A 27933-nucleotide genomic window follows, 5' to 3' on the forward strand; every position below is an offset into this window, starting at 1 on the left:
TAATTAGGTTTCTGAGTCGGCGTCCGACTTATTGATTCCCAGTGCTGGGATCCGAGCAACCCACTGTGGTGGCCTAAATAGCAGCAATAAGACTGATGGTGCTCTTCTGCCCAGGAATCTCTGGTCTGGCTTCCCTCTTGAGTCCGCAACAAGCGGCTCTGACTTCCCGGAGCTCCAAACTCTAGTCAGTAGGGGAAGCAGTCCCGTTGGCTCTGCATGAAGAGCTGCTGCGCCGAGATGCCAGCAAAACTGCTGCGGCGGCCACAAGAGTCGCGCTGGCGACCCGTGGGGCTCCTCCACTGGGAATCGGCTAATCAGTGAGTGACGAAAATTCATCTAAAGATGTGGCGTCGTCTCGTTCTCTGAGCTTTCACTGGGAGCTACAATCCTGAGCTGTTAGTGGTCGGCCATCTTGGATCGATCTCTCCTATAATGTGGAGTCTTCCTCCAGTTCAAAATACTTTCTAGTTTTTCTTTTGAGCTCTTCTTTGACCCATGTATACCTTAAAAGTGTGTTATTTAGTTTTCCAATATTTGGGAATTTTTCAGGGTTTTTGTTGCTGATTTTTAATTTAATTTCATGGTGGTTAGAGAACATACTTTGTGTGATATAAGTTCTTTTAAATTTATTGAGTCTTGTTTTATCATCCAGTACATGGTTTTTTTGCTGAATGTTCTCTATATACATGAAAAAAAAAAGTTCTGTTTTTACGTGAAATGTTCTGTGGGTGTTGATTAGATCAAGTTCATTGATTGTGATGTTCACGGTCTTCTATATCCTTACTGATTTTCTGTCTGATTTTTCTAGCAATATTGAGAGAGAGAGATTGAAACATCTACCTATAATCAGGAGTTCTCTATTTCTTTTTTCAGTTCTGTTAGTTTTTACTTGGTGTATTTTAAACCTCTGTTATTAGCTATAAAAATATTTAGGATTGTAGTTTGGTTGATGAGTTGATCCCTTTATCATTTTGAATTTATCTTCTTTGCCTCTAGTTATATTCTTTGCTCTGAAATTTTCTTCACTTTTTAGTAATATAACCAATCCAGCTTCCTTTTGATCCATGTTAGCATGGTATATCATTTTCTATCCCTTTGCTTTTATCCTATTTGTGTCTTTATATTTAAAGTGGGTTTCTGGTAGTCAGCTAGGTCCTGACTTTTTTAAAGGTCTCTGATACTCTCTGACTTACTTGAAGTGTTTAAGCCATTTACAGTTAATGCAATTATTAATATGGCTAGACTTAAGCATATTTTATTCTGTTTGTCTCATATGCTCTTTGTTTCTCCTTTTCTCTGTTTTGCCTTCTTTTGAACTAATTGAATTTTTTTATAATTCTATTGTATCACCTTTGTTGGCTTTTATGCTGTGACTCTTTTAGTGGTTGCTTTAGAGTTTATGGTATACATCTTTAAATTATCACAGTGTATCTTCAAATAATATTATATCATTTCATATATAGTATAAGAGCTTTACAATATTATACTTCCATTTTTCCCTCCTGACCTTTATGTTATGTGGTTATACATTTTATTTTAATGTATATTATAAGCCCCACATTACATTGTTTTTGTTTAAATGGTCACTTATCTTTTAAAGAGATTTAAATAAACAAGGAAATTGTATATATTTATTGATGTCATTACCATTATGAGTGCTTTTTGTTTCTTTATATAGATCCATGTTTCCATCTGTTACCATTTTCCTTTTGCCTGAGGATTTCCTTTAACATCTCTCATAGGCCGAGCACAGTGGCTAATGCCTGTAATTCCACTTTGAGAAGCCAAAGCGGGAGAATTGCTTGAGGCAAGGGGTTCAAGACCAGCCTAGGCAACGTAATGAGACTCCATCTGTATTAGTTCATTTTCATGCTGCTGATAAAGACATACCTGAAACTGGGAACAAAAAGAGGTTTCATTGAACTCACAGTTTCGCATGGCTGGGGAGGCCTCAGAATCATGGCAAAAGGCAAAATGCGCTTCTTACATGGTGATGGCAAGAGAAAATGAGGAAAAAGCAAAAGCAGATAAACCTATCAGATAAACCTCTGATAAACCTATCAGATCTTATGAGACTTACTATCACAAAAATAGCATGGAAAAGATGGGCCCCTTTGATTCAATTACTTCCCCCTGGGTTCCTCCCATAACACATGAGAATTCTGGGAGATATAATTCAAGTTGAGATTTGAGTGGGGACACAGCCAAGCCATATCATTTCACCCTGGCCCCTCCAAATCTCATGTCTTCACATTTCAAAAAAAATCATGCCTTCTCAGCAGTTCCCCCAAAGTCTTAACTCATTTCAGCATTACCCAAAATGCTACAGTCTGATGCCTATGAGCCTGTGAAATCAAAAGCAAGCTAGTTACTTCCTAGATACAATGGGCATACAGGTATTCAGTTAATACAGCTGTTCCAAGTGGGATAAATTAGCCAAAACAAAGAGGTTACAGAACCCATGCAAGTCTGAAATTCAGTGAGGCAGTCAAATTTTATAGCTCCAAAGTAATCTTTTATGAATCCAGGTCTCAAATCCAGGTCATGCTGTTGCAAGGTGGGTTTCCATGGTCTTGGGCAGCTCCGCCCCTGTGGCTTTGCAGGGTATGGCCTCCCTCCCAGCTACTTTCAAGGGCTGGCATTGAGTGTCTGTGGGTTTTCCAGGTGCATAGTGCAAGCTGTCAGTGAACGTACAATTCTGGGGTCTGGAGGATTGTGGTCCTCTTCTCACAGCTCCACTAGGTGATGTCCCAGTAGGAAATCTGTGTGGTGACTCCAACACACATTTCGCTTCTTCACTGCCCTAGCAGAGGTTCTACATGAGGGCCCCGTCCCCGCAGCAAATTTTTTTCTGGGCAATTCGGTGTTTACATGTAGCTTCTGAAATGTAGGTGGAGGTTCCCAAATCTCAATTCTTGACTTCTTTGCACCTGCAGGCTCAACACCATGTAGAAGCTGCCAAAGCTTGGGGCATCCACTCTCTGAAGCCACAGCTTGAGCTGTACATTGGCCCCTTTCAGCCACAACTGGAGCGGTTGAGACACAGGACACCGAGTCCCTAGGCTACACACAGCATGAGGACACTGGGCCTGGCCCACGAAACCATTTTTTACTCCTGAGCCTCCAGGCCTGTGATGGGAGGCGCTGCCATGAAATTCTCTGAAATTTTCCATGTCAGGGAATGTTAATCTCCAGGGTCTTGGGAGTTAATATTAAGCTTCTTGCTATTTATGCACATTTCTATAGCTGGCTTGAGTTTCTCCCCCAGAAAATAAATTTTTCTTTTCTATTACATAGTCACTGAAAATTTTCGAAGCTTTTATGCTCTGCTTTCCTTATAAAACTGAATGACTTTAACAGCACCCAAGTCACATGTTGAATGCTTTGATGCTTAGAAATTTCTCCTACCAGATACCCTATTTCATCTTGCTCATGTTCAAAGTTCCACAAATCTCTAGGGCAGGAGCAAAATGCTATTAGTCTGTTTGCTAAAATATAACAAGAGTCACCTTCGCTCCAGTTTCCAACAAATTCCTCATCTCCATGTGAGACCACCTCAGCCTGAATTTTATTGTCCATATCTCTATCAGCATTTTGGGCAAAGCCATTCAACAAGTCTCTAGGAAGTTCCAAACATTCCCACATTTTTCTATCTTCTTCTGAGTTCTTCAAACGGTTTCCATCTCTGCCTGTTACCCAGTTCCAAAGTTTCTTCACATTTTCAGGTATCTGTTCAGCAACACCCCACTCTACTGTTACCAGTTACTGTATTAGTACATTTTAACAGTGCTGATAAAGACATACCTGGAACTGGGAACAAAAAGAGGTTTAATTGGACTTACAGTTCCATATGATTGGGGAGGACTCAGAATCATGGCAGGAAGCAAAAGGCACTTCTTACATGGCTATGGCAAGAGAAAATGAGAAAAAAGCAAAAGTGGAAACCCTGATACCCATCAGATCTCATGAGACTTATTCACTACCATGAGACTAGCATGGGGAAGACCAGCCCTGTAATTCAGTCACCTCCCCCTGCTTCACTCCCATAATATGTGGGAATTCTGGGAGATACAATTCAAATTGAGATTTGGGTGAGGACACCACCAAACCATATTACTAACTGTATTGAAAAAAAAAAATGGCCAGGCATGGTGGCACACACCTGTAATCTAGCTATTCAAGAGGCTGATGTGGGAGGCCGGCTTGAGCCCAGGAATTAGAGGCTATAGTGAGCTATGATCATGTCATTGCACTCCATCCTGGGTGACAAAGTGAGACCCTGTCTCAAAAAAATATATCTTTTAGTGCAGGTATACTGGAGATTAATTATTTCAGTTTTTGTCTATGTAAAAAAGTTTTTCGTTGTGTCTTTGTATTTTTAAATGTATTTTTTGCTGGGTATAGAATCCTGGGTTGACTTTTTTCCACTACCTTCAAAGGATGTTGCTCCCCTGCCTTCTCGTGTGCCCTGTTTTTAATGAGAATGCTGCTTCCAGCCTTATCTTTGTTCCTCTGTGTCTTTTCCTCATGCTGCTTTTTAAGATTTTCTTTTGGTCATTATTTTTGAGCAATTTGATTATGATGTGCACTGTAGCTTTTTTGTGCTTGGGGATCATTGCTGAAGATTTTTGTATCAGTGGGTTTATAGTTTTCATCAAGTTTGGAAAATTTTCAGCCTCCTTCAGGGAGTCTAATAACCCATATTTTAGACTGCACGGAGGACTGGAAACTCTCTCAAAGCAATAAGCCAGGATATGCATAGGACTCATTTTGTTTCTCAGTTCTCAGGGATTATCATCCTTGGTTGCCTTGTTTCATGTATTTGCTCACATTTTTGTTGGTTCCAGTGGGAAGACAAATATGGACTCCATCTTTTTACTCCATCTTGGCCAGAAGCAGATGTCACTCTTGTTTGTATTTTAAGACACAGTTTGATCAGCCTGGATACTTTTTTAATTAAAAATAACTTGTGTTAAGCACACACTGAGTAGCAGTGTAAAACTGCATATCTAGCAGCCAGTTTGAATTGAGAACTTGGCCATAGATATGGAGAATTGGAAGATGATATAGAAGCTGATTATAATTGATCATGATCTGCATAAAGCAGTGGTTCTCAACCTTGACATTACATTTGAATCACCTGGGAGAGTTAGGGAGCCCTGATGATTCAGCCCCACCCTGGCAGTTACGATAGAATTTGTCTGGAGTCTGGCCTTCCATCAGGATGACTGGAAGCCCCCAGGTAATTTTGATGTCCAACCAAGGTACAAAGCCACAGGTGAAATGGACAGCTCCGGATCCTCCTCCACGTGTTCACAGCTGGCTCTAATTTTCTTCCTGTCTTTCCTCTCTCCACGTCCTCCCTTCCTACAGCAAAGTCCAGGTTCTCTATGGGCGGACGCACCTGTTTGACTATGAAGTGCACAGGACGTTCAACAATGACATGCTCCTGGCCTTCAGCAGCAGCAGCTGCATCACTGCCCTGGTCTATGTCCTCACCTCCTGCTCAGGTAGGGCTTCTCTCAAGCCTGCCACCTCCTCCCCTCCCAAGGTGCTCCTGTCTGCCCAGAGCCTACCTTCTCAAGAGTTCCAGAATACTCTTGATCCCAGCACCTCAGAGCTGGGGACACAGGAATGTGTCCAAAAATCTTCTTCTAACCGTGGGCAGGCAGACTGAGGCCTAGAGGTGGGTTGAGCTGTGCCAGACTGGGTCACACCCTCTACCCTGGGCACCTGCATGATTGGACCTTTTGCCTGTTGACCATCTTTCTCCTGTTGATAGCCTTGTGTTGGGGATCCTGGGGTCTTGCACTCATTTGTGGATTGTTTTGTAGCCTACTTTGGGATCCAAGTCAGCTGCCCTCTGCCCCCCACTGATCAATCTTCCACCTCCACCTGCGTATGGTCACCAGCTGCTGCTTACTGCTGTACAGTAGGCACACTCTATTGCCCAAGCAGACAAGAGAATGATAATACTTTCCAAAATGGAAAAGACGTTCATACATCCATGCAACGAATATTTGTTGGGCACAAAACTATATGCCAGATGCTGTAAGGTACCAGGGATCCAGACACAGTTGCTACCCCCAGGTAATATATAATGTCCATAAGGCTCTTGAGGTAAAGTCTGCAAAGAGGAAGATGACCTGACTTACTCAAAGATGGTTTCATCTGCCACTTGGGCCTCCTGCTGCTGCCCTCTTTGGGCATGGAGAACTGATAACTGGCCCTCTGCCTGTGCTGGGAACAGAGAGGGCGGTGAATGGTGTCCAGGGTTGTGGGGAAAAGATGGGACCCAGCCGACGTCCAAGACACTAATGGGGCTTGTGCTCCATGAAGGTCCCCCAACCTTCTCCCTTGTGTCTGTTACCCTGCCCAGTGTTTCTGTCCTTCTTCGGGGTTGCCAGCATTGGTCTTAGCTGCCTGGTGGCCCTCTTCCTGTGCCACGTGGTCTTCGGTATTTAGTACTTGGACATCCTTAGTGGGGTGGCCGCCTTCTTGATTTTGGGCATTGGTGAGTTGCTGCTGTTGCCATGGCAGTACACCTCCCACATCAGAACTCTGCCTCACCCCTTTTCTCCCTGGATACAAAGCCTGGCTTCCATTGGGGCTTTACACAGCCCTACTGAGGCCTAGAGCCTTAGAGTGCAAGGTTAGAATATAAGTGGTGGGTGGATCATTGGCATAGGGTGAGTGGAGAGAGGAGGAAGGTTTGCTGTGTAGAGGTGAGGATGGTGGGAAAAGCCCAGGAAGTGTGGGAAGGAGACCAGGATGTGGCAGAAGGCACCTACCTCTGGGTGAGGTTGGAGCCAAGGAGTGTGGTGTGTTAAGGGGTGGGGCTTGAACTCTTGGTGGGAGGAGCCAGTCAGAGGGGTCTCTCCAAACCCAAAGCAGAGAAGCAGGACTCTGCTGCATCCTGACCACCCAGGAGGCCACTGAGATTTGGTCCAGGCCCAAGTTGGGCCCGATCCTGGAGACAGCAGAATGATCCTGCTGTCCTGGCCTGGGACTACCTCTTATAGGTGTAGACGACATGTTTGTGTTCATCAACACCTACCGCCAGGCCACCCATCTGGAAGACCCACAGCTGCGCATGATTCACACCGTCCAAACTGCAGGCAAGGCCACCTTCTTCACCTCCCTGACCACAGCTGCCGCCTATGCAGCGAATGTCTTCTCCCAGGTGCAGACCTGCCGTGGGAGCTGGGTTCTCTTGCTATGCCCATTTTATAGATGAGAAAACAATGGCTCAGGGAGGTTGGACACCTTTTTCAAAGTCACCCATTTAGTAGGCAGTAGAGCCTGGATTTAAACCCAAGAATGTCTGCCTCCAGATCCCATGCTCTTAGGTACCATGTTCAATGTCCTCTGGTTCTCATCTTTAGGTGTAGTGAGCCGTGTGCAGAGATGAACGGGTAAGTTCAGAGTCGCTGCTGGAGGTTTAGGGGAAAGGTCTTGTGGGCCTGGTGGTCGGGATAGATGGAGGGGGATGGCGGTGGAGCTGAGTCAGGCCTGGGTGGCTGCCTGAGGTTGAGAATGGAGAGATGATGGAGAGTCTCTGGGCTTGGAACAGGACCACTCATTGTAAAAAAGGCCTTGGTCTTTCTAGATTAAAAAAAAAGAAAAGCCTTGGTCAATGGTGTTCAGGGACCCATGATAATGGGTCCATGATAATGGTGAGCCCTCGAGGGGCTGGAGGGAGAGAAGGGCCCAGCGAGGAGCTTAGACTTGGGCCTGCGATGGACTCCTGAGCTCTCTCACTCACACCCTCTCCCTTCAGGACCCTGCTGTGGTGGCACAGGTTGGGCACTGCCCACAGGTGCCCTGGCTAAGCTCTGTTCTCTGTACCATTGGCGTTCAGATTTGACTATTTACCATGACAGTTTTATGACATAGAACCAGCATTGTGGGGAAGGGGCACCTTCTTCTAATCTTTACAGAGATGCCAAATAAACCCACTGCCCCTGGCCCCCAGTCTGGGACTGTCCCCCAATAGTCCTATTTGGCACGGTCATCTTTGCAGTCAGTCAGACGTGGGCTCCAAGTCCAGCGGCCTCCCTTGGCAACCGTGGAATCCTGGGAAAGTGACTTCACTTCTCTGCATCTGTTTCTTTTTTTTGAAGCAGTTGTGATCCCTGTGTGTGAATCCCATGAGAATTAATTGAGATCATCCACACAGGGCTCCAGGCTTGCTGCTGGCACGTGGCAGTGGTATTAACCACACACACAGTGCTTGTATCAAACATGAAGATTATTCTTGTGCTAGGTCCCTAGGGTGAGCCTTGTCTCTCATGCGTTAACTTCAGCTGAGACCTCAGCCACGCAGCTACAACCTTAGCCTGGCCCTCCTCCTCCTCCTGGCTCCCCTGAGTATTTAGTTGGTGGCAGAGGCCCTGGGTGACACAGCAGCAGAAGCATGAGTCCTTGATTTGATCACCTTAGTGCCCAGGTCACTGTGTGTCATCATCCTGGGTAATGTCTGCTGTTACCATTTGTCTCTCTGGAGGAAGACTGGCACCTGAGGACCCTGGCGTAGATGGTACTAGAAAGAAACAAAGTGACCAACTCCCAAAAGTCTGGGTTGTGCATCCCATGTGTGACATCAGCAGCACCCAGATACCAGGGTTCATCTGATCCCCAGAGCCCTGCTCTGGCTCACCGCTGTTTCCTACTCTCTCCACAGCTGCCACCAGAATTGTGGCCACAAGAGCTCCCTGCACTTCCCTGGAGCCATGTTTGTAACTCCTGAGCAGACTGGCAGCAGCCCCACCCAGGGCCCCATGCTCTACCTGGATGATGACATCCCTTGCTGGAAGTCGAGGAAGAGCCAGGTGAGAGCTGGCATGGGCCTGCCCGGCTCATGCCTGCCAGACCCAGTGCTGCCTCTGCCAGGGGAGTGACGCTTGACAAGTTGGTCCTGAGGCACTGTGCTGGACAGGATGGCCTGGGAGGTTCCTCACCAAGCATCTGTGCTTCCCTGGAAGCAAGTGTGGACTACAGTGGGCTTTGACTGGCCTCTGCTCTGCCCTGGCAGTGTCACTGAAACTGGGAGATGTGTCCCTGGTTTCCATGTCCCCCGAGGGTCTCCAGCCAGCCTCCAGCACAGGCAGCTGCTGCCAGCTCATTGTGGTCAGCCATGAAGAGCTGCTGGGTGATCATGTGTAAGTGGGCTCTCCACCCCTGTCCCCGTCCTGCAGTTCCACCCCCAAAACACAGGCACTGGAAGCCCACCTTCTCTCACAGATGCACCAGGGTCAGAGGCCTGGGCTGGGGTCTCTCCTTCTCCAACCCCCTCCTTCCTGTGTAGAATGAAGCTGGTCCCACTGCAGTGGTTGATCATTGGCCTCTGCTGTGTGCCAGCCTCACACTGGGCAGCAGCACAGAGCACTCGTGCCCTGGAGTTAGATCCACTTGAGCCTGGGTCCCAGTTTGGCTGCATCCTAGCTGTGTGACTTTGGCTATTCCAGTCCGTGTAGCACTCAGTTCTGTAACTGAGGATGAGAAGCCTGGATAGGAAGGCAGCTGTGATTTGAGAGTATGTAAAGACCTCAGCCCAGCACATGCATACAGTGAGTGCTCAGTGAATGTGAAGTGCTGTTATCACTGTCGTCTTCAACAGTATTTCAGAATTGTGTGAGATCAAGTGGTGCACCAGCTCTTCATAAACTATGAGGTGCTCCGAAGTGGTGGCTGCTTGTTGTCCCGGAGTGTCAGATTATAGTTTATAGTCAAACTCCATGGGACACCACAAAACATCTGATATCTGGCCCTGGAGGACCATCTCCAGGAAGCTTCACCCATGGACTGGCACGCAGGGCCTTCCCCCACTACTTTAGGACACCGCAGCCCCCACAACCAGAGCAACTGTCTCCCAGTGCTCGGGAGCCTGCTGTGAATGCACCAGCTGGGCCCAGCACCACCTGGTGTAGTGCCCTTTCCTCACAGGGCTGTTCATCTCCAACCTCATCCTGTCCCTGGTGTTTGCCAGCCGGCTCTGCCCCACCAGCCAGGCCCTGCTGCTCTTCTGTCCCAATACCAACATCCAGGTGCTGCTGGACCTCAAGTACAACCTAAGCATTGAGGGCATCTCCTGCATCACCTGTTCAGGTGAGGCGTTACCTGCCCCCTTGGGTGTCCAGGTCTCGAAGGCTGCTGGTCTGAGAGATGCAGGATTTGGGATCCCCATTCATGCCTGACCTCAGGCAAGTTCCACTCACCTCTGAGCCCCCATGTTCCCACAGTTCATTCCATAGATGCTTGTGGGGTACCTGCTGGGTGCTGGCTCTGAGGAGTGTGGTGGGTGGGAGGCACAGGCTTCTCAAGCTCAGGAAGTCCACATTCCAGCTCAAGGGACTGGTCAATGTAATAGTAGATCTGAGCTTTGATGGAGAAAGAATAGGGAGTCTTAGAGGCCCACATCATGGAAGGCTTCCTGGAGAAAGTAACATCTAAGCCAAAACTCACAATAACGGGAAGGAGTTAGCCAGGCAGGGAGGGGAGAGGAGGGAGGAGTCTAGGCAGAGGAGGGCCACTGAGGTGGGAAGACGAAGACCATGTTTGAGAGAGGCAGTTGCAGGAGCTAAGGTTGTGAGCCGGTGGGCTGGGCCAGGGCAGGGGGATGAAAGTGTGTGTTCTGGATTTTATTCTGATCATTACTGGAGACTAGTCATGGGGTTCAAGTAGAGAAGCGGGGTGATGGAGTCTCCCAGTTGCTGTGTGGAGTGGATTGGGGCACTGGGTGGAGGCTGGGTAGGAGGCTAATGGGATATTCTAAATGAGAGGCAGTGGCGCTGGGACCAGCATGCTGATGGCAGACATGTTGGAGTCCAGAGGTTTCTAGGAGGTAATTTCCTCAGGGCTTGGTGATGGCATGGAAGCTGGGAATAAGCAAGGAGGGGAGATAGAGATGGCTCCCTGATTCTGAGGTATCTGGTTTAGGCCTAATTTTACAGAGGGACAGTGGAGTGGAGGCAGGTGAAATTAACCCAAGGTCATCCAGCTTTGCCAAGGCAGGTAGAAGCCAAATGAGAAGATGCCTGGGTGAGCACTTCCAGCTCCCGGAAGCAGGTCTGACGGCTGCTGTAACTGCCTTCGTTTAATTAGGGTGGTGTTCAGATTAACCTGGCCTTCCCCTTGGTAATGGCAGCCAAATGCATGATCATCCACTGCAGCTCCGAGAGGCACTGGGGGAGACCCTCAAACCTCAGAGCCAAGCTTGGCCATGTCCCCATCTGCTCTCCCCACTGCCAGGGCATGGCCTTGCACTCCATCACTGCCACCACAGGCGTCCTGCCTGCTCAAAGGGCCTGCTCCCCTTCTGCAGATGGATAAACCCCAAACTCCCCAACAACATCTGGGGCCAGAACCCCACCCACAGCCCAGCACCTTCCCCCTGTACCTCTTCCTCTGGAACTGCCTCTCAAAGAGACCCCTCCAGAGTATAGCAGAGTGCTTCAGCTTTACAAAGGGAAGGTGAGGCAAAACCCAAACAGGGCTGAGGTCACTCCCTGGGCAGGTCCCTCCACCTCTGCTTTCCACTTTATCAAGTTGGGTTTACAGAACTGCTGCAGGATGGCTGTGAGGATTAGAACTTTGAAGGTGGATTTTCTCTCATTTCTAATTAAAAACTCAAAAGGCTAATGTACCACACTTGAGGCAAAACAGGAATATATGTCTCCCATCATGTCCGCCAGCTGATGACCTTGGCTTTCCAGACATGCCTGTCAATTTGGTGCAGAGGATGTGACACCCCACCCCTGATGGAAGTGTGGCATCATTCCTACCCAATGGAGGGCAGAGTGGCACAAAGAGGGAGAGCAGGGGCGGTTCAATGTTTTTCTCTGGGCAGGCTGATGGTGCCTTTCTCTGGGCCTAAAATTTTTATAAATTCAGTATTTTATTTTTTAAAAGTTCTTTCTAGTTTTTTTCTGACCCCTGACCCCCCCACCCCCTCCAGTCCCTGGGCGCCAGTTTTTGAGACTGTCTCAGATCCCAGCCTCTTCCCTCTGCCCATTGGGCCAAGCCTGGGATGCCCTGCTGTCATTGATGTGGCATTGGGGGGCAGGTCTGTTCCAGGAGAAGCCTCACAGCCTGCAGAACAACATCCGGACATCCCTGGAGAAGAAGAGACAAGACTCAGGGGTCCCCTGGGCCAGCTGGCCTGAGGCCACCCTGCAGGGTGAGCACTAGGGGTGGGAGTGTGGGGAAATCCTCCCTGGTGCTAGGGTTGGGGGCCCTGTGAGAGGAGAGGTAAAATTCCTTCTGGATTCTTTTGCAGGAATGTGTGTTCCTGGTCACTGCAGAGGAGCTGGGGAAGGGGTTGAATTTGGGGCCCTCACCCACCATCCTGCCAGGACAGTAGGCTCCCCTGACACTCTGGTCTGTGGTGCTCCCCAAGCCCTCCCTGTGCACCAGAGACATCTCCTGAGTGTCAGGGAATGGGGGGAGTGGAGGGCGTCCTGGGCTCTGAACACTGGCTTATCCCTATTGGAGTCTCCCTAAGAGGTGGGTGCTGGGACAAGGGTACTAGAGGAATGGAGGGAACTCTGTTCACCCCTATCACCCTGTTGCACTGTCACCACCTCTCCCTAACCACTGTCATTCCCAGTGCCAGGCCTGTACCATCACTGGCATACCTCACCATGGGACCCTCCATCACTGCTACCTGGACCACCCATCCCAGTGACTACCACCTCCCCCACCATCCCTCCCACGTGACCCCAGTACCCACCACCTTCACCATCCCTCCCACCTGATCCCAATACTCACCACCTCCCCCACCATGCTCCCACTCCATCCCAGTGCCCACCATCTCTCCCACCCTCCCTCCCACATGATCCCCGTATGCACCACCTCCTCCACCATCCCTCCCACCAGATCCCAGTACCCACCACCACCACCACTGCTCCTTCCACCCCATCCCAGTGCCCACCACCTCATCCACCATCCTCCCACCCCATCCTAGTGTCCATTTCCCCCACCATTCCTCCCACCCCATCTATGTGCCCATCACCTCCTCCACTATTATTGCCATGGACCTGGTCCAGTAGAGAGGGGCACAGTCAGCATTGGAGATAAGCTCAAGGCCAGGACTCAGCTCTTCAGTACATAGAGCTGAGGGTGTCCTACTTCAGGGTAAAGACAAGTCAGTCAAGGTCAAGTCTGCCCCTCTGTCATCCCTCATTTGTCCGTAGATTTCCTGGGCACTGTGTACATCTCTAAAGTGAAGAGTAAAGGTCATCCTGCTGTCTACAGGCTCTCCCTCAATGACAGCCTGCCTGCTCCTTGGCAAGCTGTTTTGCCTGCAGATGGCAAGGTGCCCTCCTTCCAGGTGAGCCTTCGCAGTCATGAAGCAAGACAACACCACTGGGGGTGAGGGGCCCTGAAGGCCACACTGTGGGCACTGGCCACATAGAAAGGGAGACACAGCTTTGAGGGTGAGGACCCCCTCCCCCACACCAGTCATGTCTGTCACAGGGACCTTCTGAGTGGTAGCAGCATGGACTTCTGAGTCAGCCAGGCCTGGATTGAAATACTGGCTCTGCCATTTATTAACTGTGTGTCTTTAAGCAGATTACTTACTCTCTTTGAGTTTCAGTTTCTTCATCTGTGACATGGGGATGTGACAAGCACCAGCCAGCATTGTTGCAAATGTGTGAGGTGAGGCATGTGCAGTGCAGAACGCCTGGGTGTAGTCCCTGCTTGGGCAGTGGCACCCAGGAATCTTGCTGTCCTTGGCAGCTGCTCCAGCATGGCAGAAAGGAGTCCCCAAGCACAGACTTGAGTCTTCCCCTTCATGGGGGTCATTTGTGTTTCTTTTCTTTTTTTTGAAGTTGGGAGGGCAGGGGCTTGCTCTGTCACCAGACTGGAGTGCATTGGCATTATCATAGCTCACTACAGGCTCAAACTCCTGGGCTCAAGGGATCCTCTCTTATCAGCCTCCTGGGTAGCTACAACCACTGGCACACACCATCATGACAGCTAATTTTGTTTTTTATTTTTTGTAGAGACAGGGTCTCTCTGTGTTGTCCAGGCTCATTTGTGTTTCTTTAACATGGTACACCCTCCATGATGACAGGGACACGTGCCAATTCCTTTGTTCAGGGTTTATATTTTCATTTGAAAGATTAGGTGCCTAAGGAATTTTCTGCCTCTGAGCCTTTGCACGTGCTGTTTCTACTGCCTGAAAAGCTTTTCCTTTGGCTTTGTATGTGGCTGACCCTTTGGTGCTCACTGAGGTCTCAGCATGCCTGTCGGGCCCCACACAGTCCTGCCCCAGCACTTTTCTCACCTTGTCCTCCTCTCCCTGCCATTTGTGCCATCTTATCTTCTTTGTTCTTGGGAGTCATCATCATTGCCAGCTCCACAAGGGCAGGGGCCATGCCCATCAGAGCCTGGCACAGTTCCTGGCATGGGACAGACAGTGAGCAATTGTTGAAGGAAGACATGAGGCTCAGAGAGGGAGAAAGGGATTTGCCCAAGTTTTGAACTCAAACCCAGGCCTCCCAGGCCTCCACCCAGGGCTCTGTCCCTGACTCCAAGTGTGGGGACCGGGTGAACTATGCTGAGGCAGGAAGGGATGGAGCTTGAGGCCAGGCCCAGGCTGAGGCAGCCCCCCGAGTCATGTGTCTTGTCTCTGTCAACCCACTGCTTAGGTGTATAGAGCACCTTTTGGTAACTTCACCAGGAAGCTGACCACTTGTAGGTCTACAGTAGGGCTGCTCCAGGCAGCAAGCCCCTCCTGCAAGTAGATGCCAATGACCTTGGCCTGTGATGCCAAGTGGAGCTGGAAGTTTGACTTCAGCTTCTACATGGCCACCAAGGAGCAGCAGCACACCCAGTAACAGAGCCTGGTAGACAAGCCGGTGCCCACCAGCCCCACTGCTTCTTTGCCCTTTTCTCATTTCTCTCTCTCTCTTCACATGAGGCATGCCAGCAGGCCCCCCCAATTTTTTTTTCTGAGATGAATTTTCACTCTGTTGCCCTGGCTGGAGGGCTGTGGTGCAATGTTGGCTCACTGTATAACCTCTGCCTCCCAGGTTCAACTGATTCTCCTGCCTCAGCCTCCTGAGTAGCTGGGATTACAGGCGTGCACCACCACACCTGCCTAATTTTTTGTATTTTTAGTAGAGATGGGGTTTCACCATGTTGGCCAGGCTGATCTCAAACACCTGAACTCAGGTGATTCACTTGCCTCGGCCTCCCCAAGTGCTGGGATTATAGGCATGAGCCACTGCACCCATCCCTGAGGGAGGCCAGCAGTCCCCTTTAAGAAACTCCCACCCATTTCCACACACCTGCTCGATGGGTCTCTGCTCAGGACTGGGTAGTGGAGAACATTAGAAAGTTGGCGGGCCCAGGAGCTACTTCCCCTCTTGATAGCTCCTCGGGGGTTACAGTGGCCACCCGCTGTCCCTCTAGCACATCTCCTGCCTAGAATGCTTTTCTCCAGCTCCTCACGTGCAAGACAATTTCTCAAGATTCAAGCCACAGTCCAAATATCTCCCAGGAGAGGCAGTCCCTCCCCAAGCACCATGTCCAATATCTTTCCATACATTGCCCACTGCACTCCTGGCCCCACTGCCACCTGCCACTATGCTGACCTGCGGTGTTACCTGTCTTCCCACGGGAGCACATGGGCATCTCGTGGTGGCAACTTGACTGTCTCACTTGGTACCACCTCCCAGCAGCCGTCATGGTGTCTGGCATAGCAGTTGCAGATAAGTACTTGCTGAATGAATGAATGAATGAGTACACACCGCTCCTCCTTGACAAGGCACTCACCCACACTCTAAATACATCATGAGTTCAGAAAATATTTATTGAATGCCCCTGCCCCTTACACTGGAAGGAGAGTGATGGGAGGGCCTCTGTTGTATTCACCTGCCACTGGCCCAGTCCCTGTTAGTGTGAAATCGGCCTCCACTGAGTGCTGAGTGAGAGGCTGAATTCTGTGCTCTTGGGATCTCCACACCAGCCAGGGACACATTTTCTGGGGTTTCATTCCCCATGTTGTAAACACGGCCCTGCATCCATTTATTTGTGGAGGCCATGTTAGCCGAAGGTCTCTCTCTGCTGTTCACGGATTTAACAATCCATGGACTCCAACTGTGCTATCACTGTGCTGGGGACATGGTAGTGACAAAGACAGATGTGACTCCTGCCCTTGGGCCATCCATTTGGAGACAGGCAACTAACAAGTAAACAGCAGTGTCATTATAAACTATGATACATGCTCTGAAAGAAACAGCCCCACTGTGATTGTGGTAGAGAACAGCGGTGTGAGGCCATGCTTGGTGACACAGGGACTGTGGCTTCTGATGGGGCTGGGTGACACACGGGGACTGTGGCCTCTGAGGGGGCTGGGTGACAGGAACTTTGGACTCTGTCAGAGCTTGGTGATATGGGGACTGTGGGCTCTGATGGGGCTCAGTGACATGGGGACTGTGGCCTCTGATGGGGCTGGGTAACATGCAGGGACTGTGGGCTCTGATGGGGCTGGCTTTGGAGTGTCAAACACCGGAGGCTGTTTGACAGGAGGCTGAACTCTGCATGAGGCTGAGGATGCAGTTTAGAGGCCGGGGTATGGCAGGACATCTCTTGCTGGGTTGTTTCCAGGGTCTCTGACAGGGCTGGCTTTGGAGTGTCAAGCAGCCACAGGAGACCAAACTCTGCATGGGGCTGAGGGTGCAGCTGGGAGGCTGGAAAATGGAGGACAGCAGCCACAAGGTCCTTGCCAGCCTGGCATCCTGACTCAGGGGTAGGGGTCCCTCTGCCTGTCCTTCCCTGAGCCCCAGGCTGGCCTCATTCTGCACAGACACATCAGTGACCAGGGTTCAGGCAGGCTGCCTAGATGAGCTGAAAACATTCTAGAAAGAACTTTGAGCTGCAGTGGGTCCAGTGGTTAGCCAGCTGTTGATCCTGCAGCCCTTCCTCCCTGTAGAATCTTGAGACTTCCTCATTGTTGGGGTTGAGGTGAGGCTGGGGTCTTCTGAGTGGGGACCACTAGGGTTGGCCCTGGAGTCCTTCCTGAACCATTATACCCCTGGGGGACAGTTTGAAAGCTTTTGGTCTTCTCCACCCGTCATGCCTCCTATCTGGATATGAGGCCCAGAGGGGCAAGACCTTGACTAGGTTCCCACAATCAGCCTTGGCAGAGGTGGGGCTAGAACAGCCTCCAGACCCCTGGCCCAGGTCACTTCCCCCAACCTGAGAACAAATCCCCATACAAGGGCAGAGCCCAGTCCAGACCCCACTACCCACCAGCCCCAGTCCTGGCCCACTGGCCTCACCTCCCCTGACTCCTCCTGGTTTTTCTGGCCGCAGCTCGGCCTCCGTTGCCTCCACAGGAAGCTCTACTTTGCCCAGTCTCACAAGCCCACCTTCCATGGGCATGTGTGCTTGACTCTTCCTGGCTGCCTGCTCAGCTCCAGCCCTGACGGGCCAACCAAAGACTTCTTCTTCATGCCTAGTGAGAAAGGTATGGCAGGGGCACACAGGTAGGCACCTAGGGAGCTGGGCCCCACCTGCCCTTACAGCTCTGCCTTCCTGTTCCCAGTGCCCAAGATCCATCTCTCAGCCACCTTCGGCTTCAACCCCTGCATGGACACATGCTGCGGGAAGCCAGTGGTATGGCCACTTGTGGACACTGGGGCCATGGTCTTTGGCATTATTGGCATCAACTGCACCTGGCAGGTGGACAACCATGTCATTGGAGACCCAGTACGGGGCTTGCATCAGGCAGATGCCAAGGGCCCAGCTGCAACAGACTTGCAAATAAGCACCTTCCCAGGGAACCATGTCCAGTGCCTCCCACCCCCTCTTGGCTCCTCGATAGCTCCTCCAGTCCAGACAGAACCCCCTTGGGCTCCTGGGCACCCTGTTCTTCTTGAGGACTCAGTAGCATCCACATCTTAGACTCATCTGGGAATCTGGGTTTAGGGGCCAAGGGGGCTGCCTGCCTGTGAGGGACTAGAATGGAGAGAGGGTGATACAGGTGTGGATACCTCCTTGCCCTCCTCTGGCCCTCCCCCTTGCTCTGAGCTCAGCTGTGGCTTTCTCCTCTCTGAGATGCCCCTCCCTCACATGCACTCCTGTTCCATTTTGAACTGGGCATAGTGGGTGCTGGAGATCCCTGGGAGGAAGGACAGTTGTTTATCCCCTGCCTTTAGTAGTCACAGCACAGTGGGGTATACAGAAATGGCAGCCATGGAGTAAGTCGGGAGCAAGTGAAGTCGAAGAAAATGTGTGTGTTCAGTCCACACTGTGCATCTGCAGGCACTCAGAGCAGGGCCAAGAGACCAGGCAGGAGCTGTGGGATAGTAAGGATGTGGCTGTCTGGGAGGGTGGGAATAAAAGGAAGAAGTCCAGGTGAAGTGGGGGGAGAGGGGAAGAGTGGAGCCATAGGGGCCTGTATGGCATCCCTGGGGCTGAGGGTGAGCACCCAGGACTGAGTCCCCGTCTCACTGAGCGGCCTGGGCCGGCTTGTGTCTCCTTGGGAAAGGGCAGCATTGTCTACAATAGCAGCTTTGACCTCTTCAAGGTAACTGGGCACCTGTGTCATCTCTGCAAGGCCATGGCAGCCATCTCCAAGCAGGTGAAGCCTGGCGGGGCACAGTGCCTGCCCTCAGGTGTATGGGGGTGGGGTGAGCTGGTTCCTCTGAGGGAAAAAGGACTGACCCGGGAGGCACAGACACCGTGGGACAGGGAAGACAGCCCGAAGGACACAGTGTCTGGCATGTAGGTATCTTTTCAGGTGTGTATCTGTGCTGCATGTGTCCACAACAGGGTGTGGTGTGTGCCAGCAGTCAAGGTTTTTCAGATGGGAGCAGGCTTGTGTGTGAATGGGACTAGTGCAGAGGTGCGCATATGTGGGATGTGGGGCACACCTGCAGGGGTAGCTTTTCCAAAATTGGAGTTGGGGCCAGGAGCTGGTCCACAGCCAACCTGGATGAGGCCACTCATCCCTGGGAGGGCCCCACATGTCATGTTCCATCCCGATGGCAAAATCATGTTGTAGGTTTCCCAATGGCATTGCCACTGGTTACAAACACTTTAAGCCTCCGAGGTAGGTGAGTGCATGGGGACAGGTGTGATGGGGGTAAACTGGCTCTTCCAAGGCCACCACCCACTTTTTTTCTTGTCTCTCCCACAGGCTACAGCATCTGCTCCTTCCTGCAGATGCTGCACCCTGAGTGCAAGGAGCTGCCTGAGCCCAACCTGATCCCAGGGCAGCTGTCCCATGGGGCAGCTGTCCCATGGGGCAGTCAGGTAGGGCTGTGTGCAGTGGATCTCCATGGCTTTTGAGTCGATGAGCCTGGGCAGTCTCTCTGGGCACCATGCTGCATACTTGCCCCATGTGTGCCAACTCTGATCCCAGATCAGGGGGAGATGCTGAGGCCCAGAGAGGTGGAGTGACTTACCTGAGGTCACACAGTTAGTTGATGTCAGTGTCAAGTGCTTAACCAGGCCACCTGACTGAACTCTGCCCTTCCTTCCCCTTGGGTGGCCTGCCAGTTCCCTTCCACCCACTCTTCTCCTCCCATCCCTTTCCAATGACCGGGTATCCATGGTATTTTTTAGTCTCTAGTCTGTAGGGGCCAGTAGAAGTCCAGGATGCCCCCGCTGCCACTGTGGAAGGCCAGGTCAGGGCCCCAGGCCCTGGCAGCCTCCCTCAGGGTGACCAGGGGATCTTCCATCCCTTTTACCTCCCTGCTGCCTCTGTCACTCCTGGATGCTCCCTGGGGTCTGCCCAAGGAGGCATAGGCATACACCTGTGCACATACACACACATGCACACAACCCACACACGCACACCTGTGGCTGGTTTATTTTACTTAGTGCCAGGTTCATAGACACTGTGGGAACTTCTGCCCAGGCACGTGGCTCTCTCAGGCTTGGCACGACCGTCCCTGCTGCCTCCATGCAGAGACCAGGGCTCAGTCCTCACTGGGATCCTGGTGTGCTCTGTGTCCTTGAGCAAGTTACTCATCCCCTCTGGCCTCCTCTAGAGAACAAGGTTAACGGTCCCTGCTTCCCTCTGGCATGTCTGGAGATAAGAACACAAGGGAAAGCATGGGGAGTAAGAACAAATGTGACAGGTTACAGGGGGGAGGTGACTTCTCTGGCCCCCACCCTGACTTCCTTCCTATTGCTTGTGTGACTCATTGCACAAGAAAGGAAACTACTGGCCACCAGCCACCAGCCAGGGGGGCCTCGGAGCCCTCAGCAAGAAATCAGGCAAATGCAGACACCAGTTCAAAGCCCCAGATGGGTTTTTAAAGATTGGTTTTTTTTACTTTACTGTGGTAAACTATACATGATATAAAATTGACCATCTTAACCCTTTTTTTTTTAGCCACTCACTTTCACCCAGGCTGGAGTGCAGCATCACCATCTTGGCTCACTGCAACCTCTGCCTCCTGGGTTCAAGTGATTATTCCACCTCAGCCTCCCCAGTAGCTGTGACTACAGGCACATACCATCACGCCTGGCAAATTATCTTTTATTTTTTATTTTTTGGTAGAGATGGGATTTCACCATGTTGGCCAAGCTGGTCTAGAACTCCTGACCTTATGATTCACCCACCTCGGCCTCCCAAAGTGCTGGGATTACAGGCGTGAGCCACTGCACCCAGCCTGAACCATTTTTAAGCATACAGTTCAGTGACATTAAGTATGTTCACACTGTTATCCAACAATTAACACCATCAACTTCCAGAATTTTTTTCATCTTTCCAAAGTGAAGCTCTGTCCCTGTTAAAAACCAACTCTCCCCTCCCCTTCCCACAGCCACTGGTACCCACCATTCTACTTTCTCCATGAATTTGACAACTCTAGGGAGTCTCATGTGAGTGGAATCATATGGCATTTGTCCTTTGGTAACTGGTTCATTTTCTTTTTTTTTTCTTAAACTGGAGTTTCACTCTGTCACCCGGTCTGGAGTACAGTGGAGTCATCTCAGCTCACTGAAACCTCGACCTCCCAGGTTCAAGTGATTCTCCTACCTCAGCTTCCCAAGTAGCTGGGATTACAGGTACACGCCACCATGCCTGGCTAATTTTTTGTATTTTTAGTAAAAATGGGGTTTCACCATGTTGACCAGGCTGGTCTTGAACTCCTGACCTCTGTGATCCACCCGCCTTGGCCTCCCAAAGTGCTGGGATTGCAGGTGTGAGCCAATGATCCCAGCTCGTGACTGGTTCATTTTATTCAGTATGAGGTTCATCCATGTTGCACCATATATCAAAACTCACCTCCCTCTGCAGGCTGAAGTGCCAGGTAATTCCAGGGAGGAGAGAAGTCCCCACTCAGGCTTACCACATGGCAGGGCACCCACTTCCAGGCTGACCCCACCAGTCCTCAGACACACATGCACGTGCACACACATACACAGGGCTCCTGTGAACTGGCTTATGTGCAGCAAGAGCAGAATTGATCAGCAGATACCTTAAGAACCTTCTAGAGCAGGGAAAGTGCCTGTTTCTCTCATTCATCATCCATGAGCACCCATCAGGGCTGGGCACTGTGGGCCAGCCAGGCTTCTCCTGCTCTTGCAATTCCCAGTCTCACACTCCAGGGCCAGGCAGGTTGCCAGGCAGTGACAAGAGCTGGGGAAGCCCTGAGGGTTTGGAGATTTCAAAGGAGGCCCACTTTGGGGCATCAAGGAAAGCTTTCTGGAGGAGACAGGACCCCAGAAAGCCTTGAAGGATGAACAAGAACTGGCTGAGCAGGCAGAAGGAACAGCATGCACTCTGCATGGACATGAGAGCATGCGGGCCCTGGGAACTGAAGGGGGTTCTGGTGGGCCAGGACCATGGTTGCATCTGGACCAGCGCTGCTATAATAATTACATGATGCCTCCAGAAGCTGGTCAGGACTCGTTTTCAATTGAATCATCATTCACACCCTCCCTAACACACACAACACTCCACTAGTGGCCACAGAACAGACCAGCCATGCCCTGGGAAAGGTGGGTGGGCCACACAGCTCCTGGCTGTCTCACCAGCTCCTGCCTCTCCTCACAGACGATGTACAAAGGCAAATCCTCCTTCCAGATGTACTCAGACTACCTGAGCTGGGAGAGCTTCCTCCAGCAGCAGCTGCAGGCCTTCCCCGAGGGCTCAGCCATGCACAGGGGATTCCAGAGCTGTGAACACTGGAAGAAGATCTTCATGGAAATTGTAGGCAAGCGGCAGCCCCATCCCTCCACCCCGGGCAGACAGGGGCTCAGGCAGAGGGACCTGGGGCAGGGAGGGTGTGAAGCGGCCTTTCTGAGCTACACTCTCCTTCCTGACCAAGAGCCCTGGGAAACAAAGTGACACAATGGCCAGAACACTAATCAGAGGCTGGAGTTTGGGTCCTCTCCTATCGGGCACATCTGGCCATGTTCTCTGATCTGGACTTTGGCCACCTAAAAAGTAACAGGCCGGGCACGGTGGCTCATGCCTGTAATCCCAGCACTTTGGGGGGCTGAGGCAGGCAGATCACAAGGTCAAGAGATCAAGACCATCCTGGCCAACATGGTGAAACCCCTCCTCTACTAAAAATACAAAAATTTGCTGGGCATGGTGATGTGCCTGTAGTCCCAGCTGCTCAGGCGGCTGAAGCAAGAGAATCGCTTGAACCCAGAAGGCTGAGGTTGCAGTGAGTCGAGATTACACCACTATACTCCAGCCTTCAACAGAGCAAGACTCCGTTTAACAAAAAAGAAAAAAGTAGCAGTCATGACCATAATGGCAGCTGCCAGTTACCAGCACCCCCTAGGTGCCAGGCTCTGGACTGAGGGCTTAACCTGTGTTCTCCTCAACTCCAAACAAGGCCTGTGGGGTAGGTCTTGTTATGACCCCATATTACAGGTGGAGAATTGGAGTCTCAGAGAGGTCAAGGGCTCACCCCAGCAACACAGCTGGCTGCAGCCACCCACAGAGCAGTGCACTGAGGCCCTGTTCTTTCTTGCAGGGGTGCAGAGCACCCTGTGTGGCCTGGTGCTGTCCCTGCTCATCTGTGTAGCCGTGATGGCTGTGTTCACCACCCACATCCTGCTTTTGCTGCCCGTGCTCCTGAGCATCTTGGGTATGTGGGTGAGGGGCTGGCAGGCATCCAGCTGGTGAGGACGGCAACAGGCAGGGTCTCCCTGGTGGCCTCCAGATAGCAAGTTTCTCTGATCCCTTCACTGTCACTGGAGGCTTCCCTTCCCATGCTCCATGTCACAAGACCTGCCGGTGCCATCTGGGACACTGGCTTATAGATCTGTGCTCCCAAGCAGAGCTGCGGTACCCAGGTAGTAGCCCTCAGCTCAGTGATGTGTTGTTACACTTCTCCCCTCCCTTGGGGGCCCTCTCAGTGTGCCTTGTCCCTCCTGCCACCTGAGGATGGGGCTGAACTCCAAACATCCCTGTTCCCCTAAGGCCTCCAGGGCAGGAGTCCAGGCTGCCTCCCTTACTGTCCCCTGGCAGGCATCATATGCCTGGTGGTGACCATCATGTACTGGAGCATCTGGGAGATGGGCACCATGGAAGTCATCTCCCTGTCCATCCTTGTTGGCTCCTCCGTGGATTACTGCATCCACCTGGTTGAAGGCTACCTGCTGGCCAAAGAGAACCTGCTCCCCCCACCAGGCCAAGGTGAGCATCCTGCCTGCCTTAACCCCCTACAGTCACATTTGGTCTTCTCTAAGGTCCGTGCAGCTGAGGGACCCTCAAGGGCAGCTGGACACCCCAGTACCAGGACCCTCATGCAGACTGTGTTCTAGGAACTAAGGTTTCCAAAAGCTGATCCCCAAGCCTCAGGGAATCACGTTCTAAGGTCCACTCCCCCCAGCCTCAGTCTCCCCAAGTGATCAATGAGAAAATTGGACCAGACACAGGATTCTAAGGGCCCTTCCTTTTTCCCATTGCCCCAAGTCCATGGCTCATTCTCCTTCCAGCCATGACCCAGAGGCCGCAACTCTGTTGCAGCCCCTGCTGGCTTCGTGAGGACGTATTTATGTACTCAGTGCAAAAGGATCTGGGCCTAGTAACAATTTTTTTCCTTAGTTAAAAATTGCACTTGTGTGAAAACATTCACAAATATGTAAAAATCAAATCAGTTACACATTTAACTGCCTGTGGTCAAAGAAACAAAATGAGTTCCAAGCAGGACTCCCATTTATGAGGACCTATTGTGCAGACCCTAGCATCCTGTTGCCATAGCAACACCCACCGTGTGCCTACCCTCCCAACCCTGTGAGGCTGCTTGCAGCTCTCATCCCAGTTACAGAGCAGGAACCCAGCCTGGGGTGGGGGTGCATGATTACCCAGACACTGGCCAGAAAAGTCCCACATGCAAGCCGGGCCCCCAGCTCTCTTCTCGCCCCCAGGATGCCTGATCACAGCACCAGTGGCGTACACTGGAGGCCATGTGACATGGGGGTGTGGCCATCATCTCCAGTGCCCTCACCACGGTCATCACCACAGTGCCCCTCTTCTTCTGCCTCATCGCCCCATTTGCCAAATTTGGCAAGATCGTGGCACTCAACATGGGCGTGTCCATCCTCTACACGCTGACCATCAGCACTGCCCTGCTGGGCATCATGGTGCCTGGCTCCTTCACCTGGACCCAGACTTTCTTCCTCAAGGCCCTGGATGCTGTGCTGCTGACAGGGGCCCTGGGACTGGGCACCTGCCTCGTGCTTTTGCGGAGTGGCTATAAAATCCCCCTGACCGCAGGGTCCTCCCTATAGCCCAGGCCAGGCTCTGGACACTTGCACTTTTGGTCCCATGGGTGGAGGACAGGAGCTGCTTCCCAGCTGGGCTCCGGCTAGCTGTGTCCCCAAGCCTGGGTCTGGGGCACCCTTTGGGCTGGTGTGTAGGCTGACATCCATACAAATGGTGTGGACCATGCTGCCTTTTCAGAGCTGGGAGTTGGAGATGGCCGCCACCCCACAGGCTGGGCTGCTGGCAGCTACATTAGGCTTTTTGCCTAGTGGCAGAAGAAACAAGCCTTCCTTGCATGCCTGGTCACCATGGGGGTCAGGTGGTTTTTGTAGGAGATCTTGCCCCCATTCTACTGATGTGAAAACTGAAGCACCAGGACACAGTGACTGCCCTGTCGCTGGATCAGTGGAAGAGCCAGAGCTGCCTCCAAGTCCTATGCTGCCCTCAGGGTTTTTCAGGAAGAGCATAGTGGATTCGGGGGGACCTCACACCCCTGCCCCCCATAACCCTCCCCTTCAGCTTTATTGCGGCCACTGCTGAATGGCCCTGCCGCCCTCCCTGGGCCTTTTGGTCCTGGCCAGAGAAGACAGAGGGACCTGGCTTAAGCTTCTGCATGTCCTACCCTTGACCCCAGTTTCAAGGGAAACTTCGAAGGCCCTCTCTGGGAGCTGTGGTGCTCAGCACAGCTTTCCTCACAGATCCAAGCCCCTATCTTTCCCACCTACTCCAAGTGGATGTTTTGAGGGGTGGCTGCTGTGGGGAGGAGCTGCCACACCTGCCACTTGCTCATGGCAGAGGTTTCCTATTAAAGTGACATGGGATTGTAGATGCTGCTGTTAACATGAGCATTTTAAGCACTGCTGACTCCACCACATTTCTCAAGTTGAAGTGTGACTGTACACACTGCCCATCCTGAACCTGGCACAAAGGCTGGGGCTCACACTAGAGTGAGAGGGGCATGGGCTGGAGGGTGCCGACCCTCCTGGAACAGGTCACAGGATGCTCTGGGGGAGGTGGGGTTCAAGAGATGCTTCTCTTTAAATGGTCCAACTGGCTCCACAGAGGGGCATTTTGAGGCTGCCTTTGGCATGCCAAGTATGGTGCTGGGCATTGAGCTCTTTCCCTGGGGACAGACATTGCCACTAGGCTTGATGACTGTGGACTCGGACTGAGCTAGAACAAATCCCTGAGTGTGGGAAAGACACCAAAGATGGTTTCCAGGCTAGTCCTCCTGGTCTTCTATAAATACTAACTGGGGGCCTGAGGATGCAAGGCAGACATTCACCATGGCGTCCTCCACTTAGCAAGTGTTTGTTGAGGGACTGTTAGACCTTGGGCCCACTATGCATGGTGAAGAACGACATCAGGCAAACAGTGAGTGAGCTTAGCAGATGGCATTTACTATGCCAGAGGCTCTCCTCAGGGTTTGTGTCCGTGTCCCGGGGCTGACATATGAAAGATCCATACACTATGTGACTTCCACAACAAGAGTTTCTTCTCACTGTTCCAGAGGCTGGAAGTCCAAAAGCAAGATGTTGGCAGCATTGGTTCCTCCTGCAGGCTTTCATGGACAGTCTGTTACCTGCTCTTCTGGCTTCTGCTGGTTGGTAGCAAACCAGCCTTGCTGTTTCTTGTCTCTGTGTCACTCTAGTCTCTGCCTCTATCCTCAGGTGACCTTCTTAGTCTGTTTCTCTGCCTATGGCACCTTCTTTCTTTCTAAGAGGGGCACCAGACATATTGGATTAGGCCCCACCCTAGTGACTTCATTCTAACATGATCATCTACAAAGACCCTATTTTCAAATAATCTCGCATTCACAGCTACCAGGAGTTAGAACTTCAACATCTCTCTCCGGGGACACAGCAGGGTTCTCACATTGTTAGACCGTGTTGTTGAGCTCACTTGTTAACCATGAGGAGCAGATGCAGTCACACCCATTTTGCACATGGGGCACCCACGGATCTGAGATTGACTTGTGGGAATCACACAGCCACACAATGGTGGAGCCAGGCATTGAACCCCACCAGCCTGTCCCTGGTATATCCTCAGCCATTAAGATTCACAGCCTCTCAGTACAGTCTAACAAAGGCTAATGATGGTTACAGGGTTATCTGAAGTTGGTGGTCAGATCAAGAGGCCCATTCTTAGAAAATCCAGAGTGAGAACCCTTGTGTTTGTACAATGCTTCATACCTGGGCATCTTCCCATCCAACATCTAAACGCTGGGAGGCCCAAAAGCACAGTGGCTGAGGGGAAGGACCATGCCCCAAAGCACACAGCCCTGAAGGGCCTTATTAGGGCACAGGCTGGGCTCTGACCTGGGACCCACTGGCAGCAGTCCCAAGATGTGCATGAGGCCACATCTGCAGGATTGATCCTATTCCAAATGACCACCCATGCAGGGAGTATGGGACAGGCTGGTGGAAGGAGGCCTGGTAGTAGTGGTGGGGAGGGGAGGGGGCTGGCAAATAGGATGCCTCAGGAGGTACTTAGAAAAAGATCTACATCTTCAAGTACTTGTCCTGAGAACTTCCCCAAAACTTAGTTTTAATATGGAGATAGAATGATTTGCATATCATTTGCATGCCATTCAAATAATGCCCATTTGGCTGGGTACAGTGGTTTGAACCTATAATCCCAGCACCCTGGGAGGCCGATGCAGGTGGACCAAATAAGGCCAGAAGTCCAAGACCAGCCTGGCCTATGTGGTGAATCCCCGTCTCTACTAAAAATACAAAAATTAGCCAGGTATGGTGGTGTACATCTGCAGTCCCAGCTACTTGAAAAGTTGAGGCTGAAGAATCGCTTGAACCTGGGAGGCAGAGGTTGCAGTGAGCTGAGATTTGGCCTAGGAGACAAAGACTGTCTCAAACAAAAACAAATAATGCCCATTTGTAAGGAAACCCTCACCTCACCTCTCTCCTTTTGCGGTACAGCTCCTCTTCCTTCCCCTGGCATCTGCCTTTTCAGGGTGTTCTGGGGGTGCTGGGCAGGTAGGTCCAGGGTGGAGGAGGCAGGCCCTGTGTCACTGTCATCTCCTCCAGGGTGGCAAGGGCTCCATGGCACCTGTACACCTCTGATGCCTCCCTCACAACTTCTGCAAGTGGAGTTCCCATTTCACAGATGAACACTCAGACGCCCAGAGGGGAAAGAGTGTGCACCCAGCAGGCTGCCCGGCAGCTTCCCTCCCCACTAGCCTCTGACCAGGCTCACCCCTGGGGATGGCATTCTCAACTTCA

At 51.4% G+C, this 27933-nt stretch overlaps 1 pseudogene; it reads left to right on the forward strand.

The window, feature by feature from the left end:
* The window catches only part of LOC100389901 (protein dispatched homolog 3-like), a 55355-nt pseudogene extending 30244 nt beyond the window's left edge, over window positions 1–25111 (forward strand).
* Window positions 25112–27933: the final 2822 nt, after the last annotated feature.

The sequence above is a fragment of the Callithrix jacchus genome, chromosome 21 (assembly GCF_049354715.1).
Source record: "Callithrix jacchus isolate 240 chromosome 21, calJac240_pri, whole genome shotgun sequence".
Taxonomy (NCBI): domain Eukaryota; kingdom Metazoa; phylum Chordata; class Mammalia; order Primates; family Cebidae; genus Callithrix; species Callithrix jacchus.